Source organism: Mesocricetus auratus, unplaced genomic scaffold (assembly GCF_017639785.1).
Source record: "Mesocricetus auratus isolate SY011 unplaced genomic scaffold, BCM_Maur_2.0 Super-Scaffold_100003, whole genome shotgun sequence".
NCBI lineage: Eukaryota > Metazoa > Chordata > Mammalia > Rodentia > Cricetidae > Mesocricetus > Mesocricetus auratus.
This window is the reverse complement of record NW_024429188.1, coordinates 81,015,991-81,031,784: the sequence shown is the minus strand read 5'-3', so window position 1 is coordinate 81,031,784 and position 15,794 is coordinate 81,015,991. Positions and strand designations below refer to the sequence as shown.

Below are 15,794 nucleotides of genomic sequence, written 5' to 3'. Positions count from 1 at the left end.
AGATGTTATAAAAGGAATCCAATAAAATTATGGTATCAAAAAGCACAATAAATAAAATTATAAATTCACCAGAAGGGTTTATCATCAGATATGAGAGGCTAAAGGATTATAAAACTTGAAGACAGATCAAATAAGTTACAAAACTTGAATAACAGAAATAATGAAGGAAATAGAGACCAAGGGACTGGTGGGTGTTATCAATCACAAAAAATTATTATAATGGCAATTCCACAAGAAAAGAAAAAACATAGGACAAATAGGCTATTTGAAGGAAATATAAATAAAATTTTTCTTAATCTGATAAAATGTCTTAATCCTATACCCGCTAGAAGATTAAATAATTCTAAGCATTATAAACTCAAAGATATAAACTCACACAAATCATAACTAATTTAATCAAAGTGAGGCTGAAAGGAAACCTTCAAATACATCCTTTTCTAACTATGTCCTTTAGACTTAAATATGCATGCATTGCAAGCTATGTAAATAGGCAAATACAAAACTTTTTGTTGTTGTTTGCTTTGTATTTGAGACAGGCTTTTGTAATGTTCCTCACATTGCTGCAAACTTGTCATTCTACTGCCTCAGCCAGTCAAGTGCTGGGATTACTGGCATGATCATCATGCTTACCTGGAATTTCACATTCATGAAAAAGAATACTATATAGTAACATGAATGAGAAATGTCTCACAGAGTCTTTGTTACTTGTACACTTGTTCTTCAGGTGATGGTGCTGTTTAGCGTCTATGAATATTCTGGAGGAAGTATGTGACTTCAGGGGGAGGGGCAAACTTTGAGAATTTAAAGCCTCATATTACCTTCAAATGGCTCTCTCTGCTTCAAGCATGAGGTTCAGGATATTAACTCTCAGTTTACTGTTCCTGCTGCCATGCTTTCCCCTGTTTGTTATGGAATATTATTTTACCGTGTGTTACATTTGTTTATGCTGTGGAATATTTCTTTAATGATGCAAAGATGTGTTGCATTCTTTTATGTTGCATTTGTTTAACTCTGTGAAGCTGTGTTACTGTGCCTGCCTAAAACACCTGATTGATCTAATAAAGAGCTTAACAGCCAATAGCAAGGAATGAGAAAGTATAGGTGATGCTGGCAGGTAGAGAGGATAAATAGAAGGAGAAATTTTGGAGGAATAGATTGTGTAAAATGAAGAGACAACAGAAGGACATCAAGGGCCAGCCACCCATATATACAGCCAGCCATGGAATAAGAAATAAAGAAAGGTACCCAGAAATAGAGAAAGATAAAAGACCAGAGGCAAAAGGTAAATGGGATAATTTAAGTGAAGAAAGCTGGCAACTCAAGGGAGAGGTGAGTGTGGGCCCGTGTCTCATGCCTGACTTCCACTTGCCCTATTTGGGATCTCATGGCCTGAGGAGTGCGGACAGGTCAACTTGCCTTAGGGGGACCAAACCATCCAGAGTCTGCTGACATAATGGTGCTAGTACTGCCCCCACTCAGTGGTGAGGTGAGCATGGGCCCATGTCTAAGGCCCATGCTTTCCCTCTTTGGGATCTCATGGCCTGGGGACTGTGGGCAGGTCCACTTAACCCAGGTGGATCAAGCAATATCTGCTGACATCCTGTGCTAGTCTCACCTCTACTCACTGAGAGAGGGAGTGTCTCAGACAGGCCTGCACCCATGATGAGACCCACTGGAATATTGGACCTGCTTGCACACACAGGAAGAGAACCTTGGACCTGAACGCACTAGGTGAGAAAGAGACACCACCTGTACCCACTGGAAGAAGGGATGGGAAGATGACAATATAAAAACATATTCAACAGCAGAAAAACCATTATGATGCCACCAGAGTCTCGGGACTCTACACCAAGACCTGAACATCCTAGCACAGATGAATCAGTTGAGAATGACCTTAAAAATAGCTTCATGAAGATGATAGAGACCCTAAAATTGAAAATGAGAAAAATCCTTTAAAGAAATGGAAGAAAAACACAAAACAAAACAAATTCAAGAAATGGAGGAAAAGAAATACCAAAACTTACAAGAAACAATTCACACAGTGAAAAGTTCGAACGCTGAAATAGAGACAATAACAAAAATAATGTCTGAGGGAATACTGGAATTAGAAAAGCAAGGTAAATGATCAAGAACTACAGATGCAAGCATAAGTAACAGAATACAAGAGATGAAAGAGAGAATCTCAGGCATTGAAGATTCACTAGGAGAAATAGATTAATCAACCAAAGAAAGTCTTAAGTCCAACCAATCCCTAGTATAAAATATCCAGGAAATATGGGACACTGTGAAAAGGCCAAACCTAATAATAATAGATACAGAAGAAGGTGAAGAAACTCAACACAAAGGTACAAAAAACATATTCAACACAACCTAAAGAAAGACATGCGGATCCACTTCCACCTGCACTCAGGGCAGACAGCAAAGGCAAGCTCTGGGTCCCCATCTTAGACCCAAATTTCTCCTGCTCACCCCCTCTTGGATCCCCTGACCTGGGGATCACAGCCAGATCGACTCGCCCAGAAGAGAGGCCCAAGCAACCAGGAGCCTGCAGAGAGAGAGTTGGTCCACTTCTACCCACACTCAGAGTAGAGGGCAGAGGCAAGCTCTGGGGCCCCATCTTAGACCCAAATATCTCCTGCTCAACCACTCTTGGATCCCCTGACCTGGGGAGTTCAGCCAGGTCGACTTGACACAAAGAGACGAACAGACGAAGTGACCAGGAGCCTGCAGAGAGAGCTGGTCCACTTCTGCCCACAGTCAGGGCAGAGGGCAGAGGACAAAGAGCAGAGAGCAAAGGACAGATAGTATTGGATATGCTTTCACCCACCAAAAGGGGACCCTGGTCGCATGCCCACCAGGAGAGGAAAAGGCTCTTTCTACACCCGCTGTAAGAAGTGATGGGAAAGAGGCAATATAACAACACACTCAGAAACTGAAAAACAAATTTGACACCACCAGAGTCTAGATAATCTACAACAGCAAAACCTGAACACCCCAGTGCAGATGAAGCAGAAGGGAATGACCCTAAAAACACCTTCATGAAAATGATACAAGGCCCTCAAAGAGGACATGAGAAAATCCCTTAAAAAATGGAAGAAAAAAAAAACAAACAAAAAATGCAACAAATGCAAGAAAAGGAGGAAAACACAAAGCAAAAATTATAAGAAACAATTCAAGCAGTGCAAGGGTTGAAAGCTGACATGGAGACAATAAAAAACACAGTCTGAAGGAATGCTGGAAATAGAAAAACTGGAGAAATGGTCAGGTACTACAGATGGAAGCATAACCAACAGAATACAAGAGATGGAAGAGAGAATCTCAGGTGTTGAAGACAAACTAGGAGAAATAGATTCATCAACCAAAGAAAATCTCAAGTCCAACAAATCCCTAACACAAAACATCCCGGAAATATGGGACACCATGAAAAGAACAAACCTAAGAATAATAGGTATAGAAGAAGGTGAAGAAACCCAACTCAAAGGGACAGAAAACATATTCAAGAAAATCATAGAAGAAAACTTTCCCAACCTAAAGAAAGACATGCCAATGAAGGTACAAGAAGCTTACAGAACAATAGAGTGGACCACAAAAAAGTCCCCTCACCACATATTAATCAAGACTCCAAGCATACAGAATAAAGAAAGAATACTTAGAGCAGCTAAGGAAAAAGGACAAATAACATATAAAGGCAAACCTATAAGAATTACACCTGAATTCTCCATGGAAACTCTGAAAGTCAGAAGGTCCTGGATAGATATTATATCAACACTAAGGGACCACAGATGCCAGCCCGGACTTCTATAACCAGCAAATCTTTCAATCAATATAGATGGAGAAAACAAGATATTCCATGACAAAACCAGATTTAAACAATACATATCCACTAACCTAGCCCTTCAGAAAGTTCTAGAAGGAAACCTCTAATCCAAAGAAGTTAGCTACAACCAGACAAAAATAGGCAATAGATAATCCCACTTTACCAACAGCCAAAAGAGAAAAGGGGTCTAAATCCACACACAATTCCATGACCATCAACTATTCCAAAACAAACTAGAATGAGAAATCAAAGGTCATTAATAGACTCAATATTAATGGTCTTCACTAGCCCATAAAAAGGCACAGGCTGACAGAATGGATTCTAAGACAGAATCCATCCTTCTGCTGCATACAAGAAACACACCTCAGCTTCAAAGACAGATGTTACCTCAGAGTTAAAGGGTGGGAAAATATTTTCCAATCAAATGGACCCAAGAAAAAAGCAGAGGTAGCAATCCTAATATATAAAAAACTAGACTTTACATTGACATCAATCAAAAGAGATGAAGAAGGTCATTTCATATTCATCACAGGAGAAATCCACCATGATGAAGTCTCGATTCTGAATATCTATGCCCCAAATACAAAGGCATCCATGTTCGTAAAAGAAACATTACTAAAACTTAAATCACATATGAAGCCCCACACACTTATAGTGGGAGATTTCAACACCTCATTATCACCATTAGTCAGGAACACCAGACAGAAACTCAACTAAGAGGCAAAGGGTCTAATAGAAGTAAAGACCCAACTGGGATTAACAGACAACTATAGAACATTTCATCCACATAAAAAAGAATATACCTTCTTCTCACCACCACATGGAACCTTCTCAAAAATTGACCACATACTTGGCAACATATCAAACCTCAGCAGCTACAAAAAAATTGGAATAACTCCATGCATCTTATCAGACCACCATGCGTTAAAATTAGAATTCAACAACAACACAAATTGCAGAAACCCTACAAACTCATGGAAATTGAATAATGCACAACTGCACCATTCCTGGATCAAAGAAGAAATAAAAAAAGAAATTAAAGACTTCCTAGAATTCAATGAGAATGAAGACACAACATACCCAAACCTGTGGGACATTTTGAAAGCCGTGCTACGGGGGAAGTTCATAGCACTAAGTGCCCACATGAAGAAACTGGAGAATAGTTTTACTAGAGAATTAACAGCAGAACTGAAAGCTCTAGAACACAAAGAAGCAAACTGCCCCAGGAGGAGTAGACACCAGGAAATAATCAAATTGAGGGCTGAAATCAATAAAGTAGAAACTAGGAAAACAATACAAAGAATCAATGCAATGAAGAGTTGGATCTTTGAGAAAATCAACAAGATAGACAAACCTTTATCCAAACTCAGAGAACGGCAGAATGTGAACATGCAAATTATCAAAATCAGACATGAAAAGGGGGACATAACAACAGACACTGAGGAAACCCAGAGAATCATCAGGTCATACTTTGAAAACCTGTACTCCAACAGGGGAGAGCTCTTGGACCCCAGATTGACATCTGGGAGGCCAGCATGGGACTGATCCAGACCCCCTGAATGTGAGAGTCAGTAATGAGGCCTGGGCAACCTATGGGTTTCTGAGCAGTGGATCAGTGTTTATCCCTCGAATACTAACAGAAATCGTGTGTCCATAACAATTCTCAACTTTATATGGAAAAAAAGATCCAGGATAGCCCAAACCACCCTGTCCAACAAGGCAAAATCCGGAGGCATCACCATCCCTGACTTCAATCTCTATTATAAAGATATAGCCCTGAAAACAGCTTTGTATTGACACAAAAATAGACAGGTTGAACAATGGAATCTAACAGAAAACCCTGACATTAACTCATACACATAGGAACACTTGGTTTTTGATAAAGAAGCTAAAATTATACAATGGAAAAAAGAAAGTATCTTCAACAAATTGTGCTGACATAACTGGATGCTGGCATGTAGAAGACTGCAGATAGACCCATGTCTATCACCATGCATGAAACTTAAGTCCAAATGGATTAAAGACCTCAACATTAATCCAGTCACATTGAACCTGTTAGAAGAGAAAGTGGGAGGAACCCTTGAACAAATTGGTACAGGACACTACTTCCTGAGCATAACACCAGTAGCACAGACACTGAGATCGACAATTAATTAATGGGACCTGCTGAAGCTGAGAAGCCTCTGCAATACAAAGGAGACAGTCAACAAGACAAAATGACAGCTCACAGAATGGGAAAAGATATTCACTAACCCCACATCTGACAGAGGGCTGATCTCCAAAATCCACAAAGAGCTCAAGAAGCAAGTATCCAAAGCACCAAAGGATCCAATAAAAAAGTGGACTACAGAACTAAATAGAAAATTCTCAATAGAGGAGATTACAATGCCTGACAGACACTTAAGAAAGTGCTCAACATCCCTAGCAATCAGGGAAATGTGAATCAAAACAACTCTGAGATACCATCTTACTCCTCTCAGAATGGCTAAAATCAAAAACACCAATGACAGTTTATTCTGGAGAGGATGTGGAGAAAGGGGAACACTCTTCCACTGCTGGTGGGAGTGCCAACTCATGCAGCCACTATGGAAATAAGTATGGAGATTCCTTAGGACGATGGGAATCAGTCTAACACAAGACCCAGCATTTCCACTCTTAGGCTTATACCCAAAAGATGCACATTCATACAAGGACATCTGTTTCACTATGTTCACAGCAGTATTATTTGTAATAGCCAGAACCTGGAAGCAACATAGATGCCCCTCAACTGAAGAGTGGATAGAGAAAATGTGGTACATTTACATAATGTAGTACTATTCAGAAGAAAAAAAAACAATGGAATTCTGAAATGTGCAGGCAAATGTATGGCACTAGAAGAAACCATTCTGAGTGAGGTAACCTAGTCACAAAAAAGACAAACATGGTATGTACTTACTCATATATGGATTTTAGACATGAATCAGGGGAGTACCAGGATACAATCCCACTGCTAGATAGTTTGGGGAATAGAACCTTCATCCAATGGTTGATGGAAGCAGAGGCAGTCTCCCACAGCTAAATACTGAGCTGAACTCAAGGAACCCAATGACAGAGAGGGAGGACTGATGATGAAAGGGATTAAGACTGGGCTGGTTGAACCCCCAGAAACAGCTGACCTGACAAGGGTTAGCTCTTGAAACCCAGACTGATGGCTGGGAATCCTGAATAGGGCTGATCAAGACCTCCTTTATGTGGGTGTCAGTGAGGAGACTCAGGCAATCTATGGGGTTTTTGGGTAGTAGATCAGTATTTATCCCTGGCACACAAATGAACTTTGGGTTCCCATCCCACAATGAGGGATGATCTCTCAATCTGGACACTTTGGGGAAGGCCTGGGCCCTCCCAGGAATGAAATGACAAACTTTAGAGATCATCCATGGAGGGCCTTACCCTCTGTAGGGAATGGAGTGGGTATTGGGTGGGGGGCTGGGGGGATGTTGGAGGAGAGTAGGTGTGGAGGGGGAGGGAGCTGGAACTAACATGGGAAGCAACCTTGTTCCTAAATTAAATATATAATAAAAAAGTATGATAAAAAAGAAACACATACCAATGAAAATACAAGAAGCCTACAGAACACCAAAACGAGTGGACCACAAAAAGTCCACTTGCCACATAATAATTAAAACACCAAACACACAGAATAAAGAAAGAATATTAATAGCAGCAAAGTAAAAAGACTAAGTAACATATAAAGGCAAACCTATCAGAATTACACCTGACTTCTCCATGGAAACCATGAAAGTCAGAAGGTCCTGGATAGGTATTCTACAAACTCTAAGAGACCACGGATGCCAGCCCAGACTACTACACCCAGAAAAACTTTCAATCAGTATAGATGGAGAAAACAAGATATTCCATGACAAAACCAATACATATACACTAATCCATACATATCCACTAATCTAGCCCTTCAGAAAGTACTGGAAGGAAAACTGCAACCTAAGCACGTTAACTACACTCAAAAACATAGGCAATAGATAATCCCAATTTACCAAAAGCCAAAAGAAAAAGCAGGGTAAACCCACACACAATACCACCACCACCACCAAACCCAAAAAAAACAAGAATTAACACTCCTGGTCCTAAATTTCCCTCAATATTAATGGTCTTAACTTGACTATATAAGACACAAACTAACAGAATGGATACAAAGAAAGAATCCATCTTTCTGCTGCATACAGGAAACATACCTCACCTTCAAAGATAAACGTTACTTCAAATAAAGTGTTGGTGTAAGATTTTCCAATCAAATGGACCCAAGAAACAAGTTGGTGTTGTTATCCTAATATCTAACAAATTATATTTCAAGCTAGTCTCATTCAAAAGAGATGAAGGAGGTAATTTCATATTCATCACAGGAAAAACACATCAGGATGAAGTCTCAATTCTGAACATCTTTGCATCAAACACAGAGGTAACCACATTCATAAAAAACATTACTAAAACTCAAATCACACAAAAGACCTCGCAGTTATAGTGGGAGATTTCAACATCCCACTCTCACCACTAGACAGGACCACCAGGTAGAAGCTTAACAAAGGACCAAAAGAACTCACAAAAGTTAAGACCCTATTTGGTTTAACAGACATCTATAGAACATTCCATCCAAACACAAAAGAATACACGTTCTTCTTATCACCACATAGAACCTTCTCTAAAATCGACCACATACTCAGCAACATAGAAAACCTCAATGGATACAAATAATTGGAATAATCCCCTGTATCTTATCAGACCACCATGCTTTAAAGTGAGAATTCAACAACCACACAAATTGCAAAAACCCTCCTAATTCATGGAAATTGAATAATGGGCAATTGCACTATTACTGGGTCAAGGAATAAATAAAAAATTAAATATTTCCTAGAATTCCATGAAAATTAAGACACAACATACCCAAACTTATGGGACACTTTGAAAGCTGCATTAAGAGGATTGTTCTTAGCACTAAGTGACCACATTAAGAAACTGGAGAATAGTCACACTAGAGAATTAACAGCACAACTGAAAGCTGTAGTACAAAAAGAGGCAAACTCACCCTGAGGAATAGACACCAGGAAATAATCAAATAATCAATAAAGAAGAAACAAAGAAAACAATACAAAGAATCAATGTAGCAAGGAGTTGGTTCTTCCAGAAAATCAACAGAATAGACAACCCTTTATCCAAACTTACCAAAAGACAGAGAGAGTAAATGCAAATTAACAAAATCAGAAATGAAAAGGGGGACATAACAGCAGACACTGGGGAAATACAGAGAATCTTCAGGTCATACTTTTAAAACCTGTACTCCACAAATTTGAAATTTTAAAGGAAATGTACAAATTTCTGGATAGACACCACTTACCAAAATTAAATCAATAACAGATAAGCAATTTAAACAGACCTATAATACCTAATGAAATAGACGCAGTCATCAAAACTCTCCCAACAGCAAAAAAGCCCAGGGCCAGATGGTTTAAGTGCAGAATTCTACCAGAAATGCAAAGAACCACTAATACCAATATCCTTCAAATTTTCCACACAATAGAAGCAGAAGGTTCATTGCCAAACTCTTTTTTATGAGGCTACAGTTACCTTGGTACCCACGTCACACAAAGATACAACTAGGAAAGAGAACTACACACCAATATTCCTCATGAATATTAATGCAAAATTACTCAATACTGGCACATAGAATCCAAGAACACATTAGACAAATTATTCACCATAATCAAGTAGGCTTCATCCCATGGATGCAGGGATGGTTCAACATATGAAAATCTATTAATATAATCCACTACATAAACAAACTGAAAAAGAAACACCACATGATCATCTCACTAGATGCTGAAAATGCCTATGAAAAATCTAACACGCGTTCACAATAAAGGTCTGTGAGAGATCAGGGATAACAGGAACATTCCTAAATATAATAAAGGCAATATACAGTAAACCAACATCAAACTAAATGGAAATAAACTCCATGGGATGAACAGAGGAGAGCAAGTAAAGAGATACCATAATAGAGGGAGCCATTATAGGTTTAAAGAGAAATATGACACTAGAGAAATGTCCAGAGATCTGCAAGTTTGACTCTAACTAAAAATCTAAGCAATAGCAAAGAGGTTACCTTAAATGTCATTCTCTGATAATGAGATTGATGATTATATTATATGCCATCCTAGAGCCTTCATCCAGTAGCTGATGGAAGCAGATGTAGACACCCACAGCCAAACACTGAGCTGAACTCTGGAATCCAGTTGCAGAGAGAGAGGAGTGATGAGAAAAGGGGTCAAACCAGGCTAGAGAAATCCATAGAAACAGCTGAACTGAACAATGGAGAGCTCAAGGAACCCAGATTGCTGGCTGGGAAACCACCATAGGACTGTTCCAGATACCCTGAATGAGGATGTCAGTTTGGAGGTCTGGTTAATTTATGGAGCCTCTGGTAGTGAATCAGTATTTATCTCTAGTACACAAATGGAGTTTGGGAGCCCACTCCAAATAGAGAGATACTCTCAGTCTAGACACACAGGGAGGGTCTAGGCCCTGCTCCAAATGACATGATAGACTTTGAAGATCTTCCACAGAAAGCCTCACCCTCCCTGGGGAGCAGAAAGGAGATGGGACAGACAGGTTGGGGTACAGGGGAGGGAGGTATGGTAGAGGGAACTTGGATTGACATGTAAAGCAAGCTTTTTTAATTTAAATTTTAAAAAGGAATAAAAGAAAATCTGGCAAGAAACAAGCCAAGTTAAGGCCAACCATTCATATGGAATACTAAGTCTCCATGTATTTATTTGGGAGCTGGGTGGCAGGCCCCCCAAAGAGTAAGAGAGTCAAAAGAGTAAAAAAAGAATGAAGGAAAGAAAGGAAGGAAGGGAGGAAACAAGGAAGAAAGGAAGGAAGGAAGGAAGGAAGAACAACTACACTATTTGCCAAGCTTTCATTCCCATCCTGAAGCCGTCTGGAACCACAAACCCAAATAAACTCTTCTTTCTATAAGTTGCATTCAACACGGTGTTTTATTATAGCTACAACAAAGTGACAGATTCAACTTGAATGGCAAAGTGTGTATGTTTCTCTGTTATTATATGAATTTACAGAAAGTCTGTTGGAGCCATAATCGAAATATTTTCTAGCAAATTATCCCAGAGAGAAAAAAACTTGAAAAAACTTGAATAGCAGATAAACCAAAATATAAAAACCATGACAGAAATATTGCAACAATCAATTCCATTTATTCAGCTTGATTAGGAAATGGTATGTTTCTTAATCGCTGGACAACTATAAACTCTCAGAACTATCTACATAAATGAATATTTTTTAAACAATCAGGACATAATAATTACATGAAAAACAGAAAATCTACCGAGAATGAACATTCTTTTCTACATTGACTGAACCTTGTTTGTAGCTTTAACGACACTGTGATTTCTCATTTACCAGTAGCAAGGTTGTAACTACTTTTAGAGACTTCAGATGAATGTGCACTGTGTTTTGCCTACCATTTAAGTGTTGCTTTAAAAATAATCTCATTCCTGATGTCAGATTGTGTATTCTTTCTTAACAATCAACAGGATAGAAAATGCCAAGGATCTTTATTTGACCTTTTCCATGAGTTGGACTTCTGATTTGTAAGAAACAGTACAAACTGAATATAAATTATTCTGAAGTTAAATAATTTCTGTGCCTGGTTGTAAATGACGTACTATGGAATTCTTTCAGGTAACCTGGGGAATGTTAGGTAGGTTTGTAAATTAAGTCGTCTGGAATGCTTTCAGGTGACTAGGACAATGTTAGGTCAGTTTTTTATTAAGGTCTTTAAGGATCACTTGATATATGAGTAAGTTCATCCAGCTTTCAACTTTAGTAAATATCAAAACCTATAAAACTTTGGTAAAACAGAAGAATCTATTTAAAATTATTTTAAAGAAGTTTAAGTACTCTGTTTTATTCAAGAAACATAAAATAAAGCCACAGTCTGGTTTGAATTAAACTTATGCATAGAGTAGAAATAGAGTAGTTTAGACCTGTTAGAGAAAGTATTATGAAAAAGGTTTTAATAAGGGGTCAGAAGATATTTCTTGCAAAGTTCTTTACCATTAAGATTTACCTACTTGCTTTAGTCTAGAGCACAATCAATAGTTTGACTCCTTAACTTTAAGAGAAGACATAATTTGTTAGCAGGGAAGTATTATTTATTCACTCAACATTACATAGGAGAAAGCTACAAAGACCATGACCCTGTGAACAAAACAGATACTGTTTCCACCCATGTGGAGGTTATGTTCTAATAGATAATTATCATCCCTTTAAGTCCTCAATCATACAAACTTCCTTTCATAATTCCTTAAATTCAGGGACTGGAAAGACAGATCCATTAATGAAGTGCTTGTCATACAAAGATGAGGTCCTTAGTTTAAGGCCAGGAATCCATGTCTAAAAAAACAAAACAAAACGGTGATACTGTACATTTCTACATAGGGGGATGGAGACACATGGATCCTTGCATGACATCGGCAATGTAGCCTATAATTTTTGAGTTCCAGGTTTGGTGAGAGAATCTGTCTCAAAAATCAAGGCAAATGGCTGTTGAAGAACAACAATCATGGTTGACTTTTGGCCTCCACATGCAAACATATATGCGCACATGCACACATACCCAAAAGTGTTTCTTAAAGTCTAATGGGAATAAGTTCTTGGATTAACTGGCTGAAAAGGAGAATCACAAGTTTGAAGCTACTCTGTATTATAAACTGGGATTCTACTTCAATAAAATATAAAGAAACAGAACAAATGTTTTTCCTAAATACCTTCCACTGGCCATTTCAAATCTGTGTTGACTATCAAACACTGAAAGTTGGAGCTAAAGAATGGCATCATCCTTCAACACATTTCATGTTGTAGACCATTAGAACATATGACATATTTGGGAACCTGCAAGCTCAACAATGGAAGTGTCCCAGACACTTTACACTGAAAAGCTTTGAGGAACAAGATGGCATGTTTCATTTCCTTTGTTCGTCACATGCCCAGTCTGAAGACAGCATTCTCATTTGTAGCAAATAAGAAATGTCTTGAGCAAAAATAACTATCTTGTTATTACTTATGTGTTTAGGGGAGACCTGAGAGAAAGGATCATGCCCCTTCCAAATGGCTTATTTCATAGATTTTGTCAGCACTCACCTGTGCTGACCTACAAAAGATGCTTTCTCCTGTATTGCTTCCTTGTAGCATGGTATTTGTAAACGTGTGCAACTGTCAACATGCATATTTTGTGAACAGAGGCTGTCAACATGTATTATTTTGTGATCAGTGGATCACATCTTGGGTCAGAATGGTGGTAAAACAGCTTAGCTGACCAATATTTCCTTTGAATGGATTAAAGCAGCACACACACCAACCAAGGTGAAGGCCAAGAAGAACTACAGAATTGAGTTGAAATCATTTTGCTTCCAGGAGAATATATAGTGTGTACTGAATACATAAAATCTTTGTTTTCCTAGTGGCTAAATAAAGGAAAGAGTAGCATGACATTTGACAATCATAATAAATCATCAGACATCCAGCTAACTCCAGGGCTGGAGAAATGGCACAAATGCTTTCATTACCAATATTTCTCTGTATAACATGTAAGTGACAAAGGCGAACTTTGGTGAAGAGCCAGACCAAGCTCAACAGTCAGTCCTCCCCAGGTTACAAGGCAGGACTGGATAAAGCAGTAGAGAGGGAAGAAAAACAAGCACCTGCAAATAATTATCATTTGGGTGACTACAACTCTCTAAGTGCTTTCTAATTGCTTTTGGCTCAGCCCTGAGCTGTTTTCCATTGAGTATTTGCTAAGAAACTTAAAAAGCAAGATGGAAAATGAAGCATCTAGATAAAGTAGCTACAACAATTTGTGTCTTATAAAAGCACTCACTATCAACATTCACAGTTGACTTGCATGTCTTAACCTGATTGAGAAATGTATTCTTTCTTTTGGAAGAATTAAACATGGGAGAGAAATTTAGATACATTGATTTACCCTGGTTTTTACAATGTCTTTCCAGACAAGATCTTACTATGTAGATCAGGGAGCATGCAAATTCAGGGTGACTCTCCTGCTGTAGCCTCCCACCAATACCATCACATTTGGCAAAATTTCATCTGCTTTTTTTCAGTAACGGAGATTGAATTCACAAACTTTTTTCATATGAAGCGGGTGCTCTACCATTGAAATACATCCCAGACCCTTAGATATATTTCAGAGAATGTGCCCAGAGCCCTTCCCCATGGGGGTGAGCAAATAGAAGAGTCCTCAGCAGCTTCTGCCTAACTTTGCTCTACAATTACATTGTGTAAGTCCAATAGTCAGATTGAAAACAAAAAAGTTTTTCAAAGTCCAGAAAAATGAGTAACTGAAAGATCACCTTAATTAATGCATTTTAAAATTAGCATATGACAACTTCTCAGTTCTACACATGCTTCTGTTGAAGCACAAAGCACCGTGAGTCATTTAAGACAACGTCATTTAATTTCATGTTCCCCTATAGCAATAATAGATTGGCCTTAAATATCTATAAATCTATACACATAGTATGCAACAGTTCATATCCATTTGTTCATCTGTGTTTTATGAATAGAGGTTTTGTATCTATTATTGTGTTTTTGGTGTATCTTTTTCTCTATAAAGGTTAAGTTAACAATCAACTATTCCTCTGCACTTGTATGTTCTCCCTCTTGAACTGGCACAAATTTAGGAGAGGGAAGGGAGATAGACAGGAATTGAGAGTTTTTTCAAAATGGCTGTATATAGGCAGCCAAGTTAGGCAGAGGAGAGACAACACATCTCAGGAACAACTGTCTGGATAACTAAGAGCTACTCCAATATCTATGCCTTTGCTGTGGTCTATATTCTGTTGAAGATTCCTTTTTTCTCTATTACCTCTACTCCTGAGACGTTTAAACTCCAATTTGGAAAATACTATCTGAGTAATATCCATTCTAAGAACCCAACTCTACTGCCCACATGTGGAATTCTTGCCATCATATGATCTTTATATTCTTTTCCATATGCTGGCTTGAATTCTATGTGTCTAGGAAATGGTACCCAGCTACATTCTTTCCATTTCTAAAACATGATGCCTCCATTGGGCCTGGCCTGGCCTCATCCCAGTTTCCAATGAGAGTACATACTACTTGCTTCATAGGGACATTTTCGAAGATAATGTTCTTAAATGTTAACCATTGTTTCTTTCAAGCAGATGAATAAAACCAAACTTCTTACAGTGGGCTCCCAGATTTTATGTGACTTCTTTCTACCTCCATCCCTGTTTTAGGTAACTTACATATAGTCAGGTTTCTACTAGTTAGAGTTACTACTGCTACGATGGAACACTGTGACCAAAAGCAAGTTGGAAAGGAAAGGGTTTATTTCACACACAGTTCCATGTAACAATTCATCATCAAACGCAGTGAGGGTAGGAACTCAAGCAGGGCACAAACCTGAAGGGAGGGTGTGATCCAGAGACCGTGTAGAGCCGTTGCTTACTAGCTTGTTCCCCATGGTTTGCTCAGCCTGGCTTCTTAGAGAACCCAGGACCACCAGCCTAGGTATGGAACCACCCACAATGGGCTGGGCCCTCCCTATTGGTCACTAATTAAGAAAATACCTTACAGTTGAATCTTATGGAGGCATTTTCTCAATTGAGGTTCCCTCTCAGATGATGCTAGCTTGTGTCAGGTTAATACATAAGTAGCTAGGTTTGAAGTTCATTGAGGGTAGATTCCCTCCCTTAATCAGTTTTGCAACCTACCTCCTATATCCCTGTTATATACTGATTTTGAGGAAAAAGGATATGTCACAATTGCCTCACTTTAGGATTTGAAATGCTATGGTTAATCGTTTATAACACCGTTTACAAATGGCTTCCCCAAAGATTGGCAAGACAACAAGAGCTTCCTTGCTTGC

At 38.6% G+C, this 15,794-nt stretch overlaps 1 protein-coding gene across 3 annotated transcripts in view; it reads right to left on the bottom strand.

Moving 5' to 3' along the window:
- Positions 1-15,794, bottom strand: part of Rtl4 (retrotransposon Gag like 4) — a 371,546-nt gene that overhangs the window by 282,686 nt on the left and 73,066 nt on the right. Inside the window, exon 1 of one of the 3 annotated variants that reach the window (XM_021234333.1) lies at positions 15,329-15,449. The exons of 1 other annotated variant lie outside the window; for it this stretch is intronic. The gene's annotated coding sequence lies outside the window, so the exon portion shown is untranslated. Of the gene's footprint in view, positions 1-15,328; positions 15,450-15,794 lie in introns of those variants that run through there. One more of the 3 variants, XM_013122298.3, reaches the window with a different exon arrangement.